Below are 6520 nucleotides of genomic sequence, written 5' to 3' on the forward strand. Positions count from 1 at the left end.
ATTTCTGATCTCCTTGTGCTCGGGTTCGCCATTCCAGCCGCTTTACTAGCAATCTCCCTGCTTGGAGAATCAGCACCTTTAACCTCCTGTTCCGTACAGGTTGCAATTTGTCCTGAGGATGAACGGGAAGAGGGGGAACCAATGAGAGACTAGCTCTAGGTGTTGGGACAGGCACAGGTCACTCTATTTTCCCATCAGGAAGAAGAATTAACCACAGGCTCAGCCTGCCACCCGGGACCAGAATAGGGCCTGAAGCAATCCTGCGCTTTTGCGGCCAGCTCCCAAGAAAGCGAGTTGAAAAATGGAGCCCAGGGGCACTGCAATTCACAAACCTGCAGACTTATAAATGATGACTCTCGTCCACGAATATATTGAGGGAAGGCAACGAAGAGTATTTGAAAGCAAGGCAGAATTGCAGGAAACAGATTTCAGGAGGGAGATTCGAAACGCCTTTAAAGCACAGGAAAAGCGGCAAACACTCGACAATGATGCCTTTGGCCAAAAAGGGCGTATGCGTTTTTTCCTGAATATATTCAGGAAAAAACGCATACGCCCTTTTTGGCCAACCAAGCAACCTGGAAAGGCAAGTCAGCGCTACAAAGAAGTCTCGCTTCCCATCGGTCCAAAGGGCCATGCTGAATAAAGTGTCAAAACCAGAAATTCAGGACAGGCCATGGAGAAACGGGAGCCTGGCTACGCTGATGGGCAGGATGTAAATTGCCAACAGCCACTCTGGAGAAGTGCACGGTGTGTCCTGAAACATCTAAAATACTCAGCTTAGGGACCATAGGGCACTTCCACTCATGGGCGTATAATTTGGGAAAACTAAAAATCAGCAAGACACAGGCACCCCAAAGTTTAGGGCTGCTCTGTTGACAAGAACCTCCACTTAGTTACACCTTAAATATCCCAGGAGAGAGAAAAATGGATAAAGAAGTTGTGATCCTTATGTACAATGGAATATCACTCAGCCATGAAATCAACGTCATAAGGCTAGTAGCAGCATGATGAGTGGATTTAGGTACGACGATTCTAAGTGAAATAAGTCACACAGAAAAAGACACTTATCATAAGATATCACTTATAGAGGGAATGTAAAAACCGCTACCCTTGAACTGAATTACAAAACAGAATAGAGTCACACGTTTAGAAAACACACTATGGCTGCTTAACGGGAAAGGTGAGGTGGTGTGATGCATAAAACAAGGGTTTCAAATTATCTCAGATACCGTTCCATAAACCCAATATGTAATAGATAAGACCTACTCCTTGCTCAAGGAATTGGACTCAGCACCCCCTATTCACAGCCCAAGAATATATCTGACTAGTAAGAATCTTAAAACCTATGCATTGATATCTCTCTGTAATGGAGTCAAGTGGGTGTAAAGCGGCAAAATCACAGCAGTGAAAAGCAGGTAAACCCCATTATAAAAATCAATTACTTTTAAAAACCCGTGAAACAAAGACAGTGAAAGAGAGAGAAATTCTTACAAAAGTCGTTCAGGGGCTGTGATGCCACCTGGATTGACCATATCTAGACCCACAGCTGATTGAGACATAAGGGTGGACACTCTTGGGGCTGAGAGGTTTGGTGAGGTTGGGTGAGCAAACGCAGACCCATTAAAGTAATACTGCGTGGTACCCATCCCATGGGTCCCGAATCTCCAGGTTCAAGGGCATCTTCCTACATCGAAAACATGCATGAGAAACCCAGAAGATGGTACACCGTGTGATCGGGAAAGGTTTCTAAAACGCACCACATTTCTCATCTCCTTGTGCTCGGGTTTGCCATTCCAGCCACTTTACTAGCAATCTCCCTCCTTGGAGAATCAGCACCTTTAACCTTCTGTTCCGTACAGGTTGCAATTTGTCCTGAGGATGAGCGGGAAGAGGGGGAACCAATGAGAGACTAGCTCGAGGTGTTGGGACAGGCACAGGTCACTCTATTTTCCCATCAGCAAGAAGAATTAACCACAGGCTCAGCCTGCCGCCCGGGACCAGAATAGGGCCTGAAGCAATCCTGCGCCTTTGCGGCCAGCTCCCAAGAAAGCGAGTTGAAAAATGGAGCTCAGGGGCACTGCAATTCACAAACCTGCAGACTTATAAATGATGACGCTCGTCCACAAATATATTGACGGAAAGAAACGAAGAGGATTTGAAAGAAAGGCAGAATTGCAGGAAACAGATTTCAGGAGGGAGATTCGAATCGCCTTTAAAGCACAGGAAAAGCGGCGAAACCTCGACAATGATGTCCTTGGCCAAAAAGGGCGTATGCGTTTTTTCCTGAATATATTCAGGAAAAAACGCATACGCCCTTTTTGGCCAACCAAGCAACCTGGAAAGGCAAATAAGCGCTACAAAGAAGTCTCGCTTCCCATCGGTCAAAAGGGCCATGCTGAATAAAGTGTCAAAACCAGAAATGCAGGACAGGCCATGGAGAAACGGGAGCCTGGCTACGCTGATGGGCGGGATGAAAATTGCCAACAGCCACTCTGGAGAAGTGCACGGTGTGTCCTGAAACATCTACAAAACTCAGCTTAGGGAGCATGGGGCACATCCACTCATGGGCGTATAAATTGGGAAAATTAAAATCAGCAAGACACAGGCACCTCAAAATTTAGGGCTGCTCTGTTGACAAGAACCTCCACTTTGTTACACCTTAAATATCCCAGGAAAGAGAAAAATGGATAAAGAAGTTGTGGTCCTTATGTACAATGGAATATCACTCAGCCATGAAATCAACGTCATAAGGCTAGTAGCAGCATGTTGAGTGGATTTAGGTACGACGATTCTAACTGAAATAAGTCACACAGAAAAAGACACTTATCATAAGATATCACTTATAGAGGGAATGTAAAAACCGCTACCCTTGAACGGAATTACAAAACAGAATAGAGTCACACGTTTAGAAAACACACTATGGCTGCTTAACGGGAAAGGTGAGGTGGGGTGATGCATAAAACAAGGGTTTCAAATTATCTCACATACCGTTGCATAAACCCAATATGTAATAGACAAGACCTACTCCTTGCTCAATGAATTGGACTCAACACCCCCTATTCACCGCCCAAGAATATATCTGACTAGTAAGAATCTTAAAACCAATGCATTGATATCTCTCTGTAAGTGAGTCAAGTGGGTGTAAAGCGGCAAAATCACAGCACTGAAAAGCAGGTAAACCCCATTATAAAAATCAATTACTTTTAAAAACCCGTGAAACAAAGACAGTGAAAGAGAGAGAAATTCTTACAAAATTCGTACAGGAGCTGTGATGCCACCTGGATTGACCATATCTAGACCCACAGCTGATTGAGACATAAGGGTGGACACTCTTGGGGCTGAGAGGTTTGGTGAGGTTGGGTGAGCAAACGCAGACCCTTTAAAGTAATACTGCGTGGTACCCATCCCATGGGTCCCAAATCTCCAGGTTCAAGGGCATCTTCCTACATCAAAAACATGCATGAGAAACCCAGAAGATGGTACACCGTGTGATCGGGAAAGGTTTCTAAAACGCACCTCATTTCTGATCTCCTTGTGCTCGGGTTCGCCATTCCAGCCGCTTTACTAGCAATCTCCCACCTTGGAGAATCAGCACCTTTAACCTCCTGTTCCGTACAGGTTGCAATTTGTCCTGAGGATGAACGGGAAGAGGGGGAACCAATGAGAGACTAGCTCTAGGTGTTGGGACAGGCACAGGTCACTCTATTTTCCCATCAGGAAGAAGAATTAACCACAGGCTCAGCCTGCCACCCGGGACCAGAATAGGGCCTGAAGCAATCCTGCGCTTTTGCGGCCAGCTCCCAAGAAAGCGAGTTGAAAAATGGAGCCCAGGGGCACTGCAATTCACAAACCTGCAGACTTATAAATGATGACTCTCGTCCACGAATATATTGAGGGAAGGCAACGAAGAGGATTTGAAAGCAAGGCAGAATTGCAGGAAACAGATTTCAGGAGGGAGATTCGAAACGCCTTTAAAGCACAGGAAAAGCGGCAAACCCTCGACAATGATGCCTTTGGCCAAAAAGGGCGTATGCGTTTTTTCCTGAATATATTCAGGAAAAAACGCATACGCCCTTTTTGGCCAACCAAGCAACCTGGAAAGGCAAATCAGCGCTACAAAGAAGTCTCGCTTCCCATCGGTCCAAAGGGCCATGCTGAATAAAGTGTCAAAACCAGAAATTCAGGACAGGCCATGGAGAAACGGGAGCCTGGCTACGCTGATGGGCAGGATGTAAATTGCCAACAGCCACTCTGGAGAAGTGCACGGTGTGTCCTGAAACATCTAAAATACTCAGCTTAGGGACCATAGGGCACTTCCACTCATGGGCGTATAATTTGGGAAAACTAAAAATCAGCAAGACACAGGCACCCCAAAGTTTAGGGCTGCTCTGTTGACAAGAACCTCCACTTAGTTACACCTTAAATATCCCAGGAGAGAGAAAAATGGATAAAGAAGTTGTGATCCTTATGTACAATGGAATATCACTCAGCCATGAAATCAACGTCATAAGGCTAGTAGCAGCATGATGAGTGGATTTAGGTACGACGATTCTAAGTGAAATAAGTCACACAGAAAAAGACACTTATCATAAGATATCACTTATAGAGGGAATGTAAAAACCGCTACCCTTGAACTGAATTACAAAACAGAATAGAGTCACACGTTTAGAAAACACACTATGGCTGCTTAACGGGAAAGGTGAGGTGGTGTGATGCATAAAACAAGGGTTTCAAATTATCTCAGATACCGTTCCATAAACCCAATATGTAATAGATAAGACCTACTCCTTGCTCAAGGAATTGGACTCAGCACCCCCTATTCACAGCCCAAGAATATATCTGACTAGTAAGAATCTTAAAACCTATGCATTGATATCTCTCTGTAATGGAGTCAAGTGGGTGTAAAGCGGCAAAATCACAGCAGTGAAAAGCAGGTAAACCCCATTATAAAAATCAATTACTTTTAAAAACCCGTGAAACAAAGACAGTGAAAGAGAGAGAAATTCTTACAAAAGTCGTTCAGGGGCTGTGATGCCACCTGGATTGACCATATCTAGACCCACAGCTGATTGAGACATAAGGGTGGACACTCTTGGGGCTGAGAGGTTTGGTGAGGTTGGGTGAGCAAACGCAGACCCATTAAAGTAATACTGCGTGGTACCCATCCCATGGGTCCCGAATCTCCAGGTTTAAGGGCATCTTCCTACATCGAAAACATGCATGAGAAACCCAGAAGATGGTACACCGTGTGATCGGGAAAGGTTTCTAAAACGCACCACATTTCTCATCTCCTTGTGCTCGGGTTTGCCATTCCAGCCACTTTACTAGCAATCTCCCTCCTTGGAGAATCAGCACCTTTAACCTTCTGTTCCGTACAGGTTGCAATTTGTCCTGAGGATGAGCGGGAAGAGGGGGAACCAATGAGAGACTAGCTCGAGGTGTTGGGACAGGCACAGGTCACTCTATTTTCCCATCAGGAAGAAGAATTAACCACAGGCTCAGCCTGCCGCCCGGGACCAGAATAGGGCCTGAAGCAATCCTGCGCCTTTGCGGCCAGCTCCCAAGAAAGCGAGTTGAAAAATGGAGCTCAGGGGCACTGCAATTCACAAACCTGCAGACTTATAAATGATGACGCTCGTCCACAAATATATTGACGGAAAGAAACGAAGAGGATTTGAAAGCAAGGCAGAATTGCAGGAAACAGATTTCAGGAGGGAGATTCGAATCGCCTTTAAAGCACAGGAAAAGCGGCGAAACCTCGACAATGATGTCCTTGGCCAAAAAGGGCGTATGCGTTTTTTCCTGAATAGATTCAGGAAAAAACGCATACGCCCTTTTTGGCCAACCAAGCAACCTGGAAAGGCAAATAAGCGCTACAAAGAAGTCTCGCTTCCCATCGGTCAAAAGGGCCATGCTGAATAAAGTGTCAAAACCAGAAATGCAGGACAGGCCATGGAGAAACGGGAGCCTGGCTACGCTGATGGGCGGAATGAAAATTGCCAACAGCCACTCTGGAGAAGTGCACGGTGTGTCCTGAAACATCTACAAAACTCAGCTTAGGGAGCATGGGGCACATCCACTCATGGGCGTATAAATTGGGAAAACTAAAAATCAGCAAGACACAGGCACCTCAAAATTTAGGGCTGCTCTGTTGACAAGAACCTCCACTTTGTTACACCTTAAATATCCCAGGAAAGAGAAAAATGGATAAAGAAGTTGTGGTCCTTATGTACAATGGAATATCACTCAGCCATGAAATCAACGTCATAAGGCTAGTAGCAGCATGTTGAGTGGATTTAGGTACGACGATTCTAACTGAAATAAGTCACACAGAAAAAGACACTTATCATAAGATATCACTTATAGAGGGAATGTAAAAACCGCTACCCTTGAACGGAATTACAAAACAGAATAGAGTCACACGTTTAGAAAACACACTATGGCTGCTTAACGGGAAAGGTGAGGTGGGGTGATGCATAAAACAAGGGTTTCAAATTATCTCAGATACCGTTCCATAAAC

This window comes from Balaenoptera physalus, assembly GCF_965194825.1.
Source record: "Balaenoptera physalus genome assembly, chromosome: 6".
In the NCBI taxonomy this organism is placed as follows: Eukaryota; Metazoa; Chordata; class Mammalia; order Artiodactyla; family Balaenopteridae; genus Balaenoptera; species Balaenoptera physalus.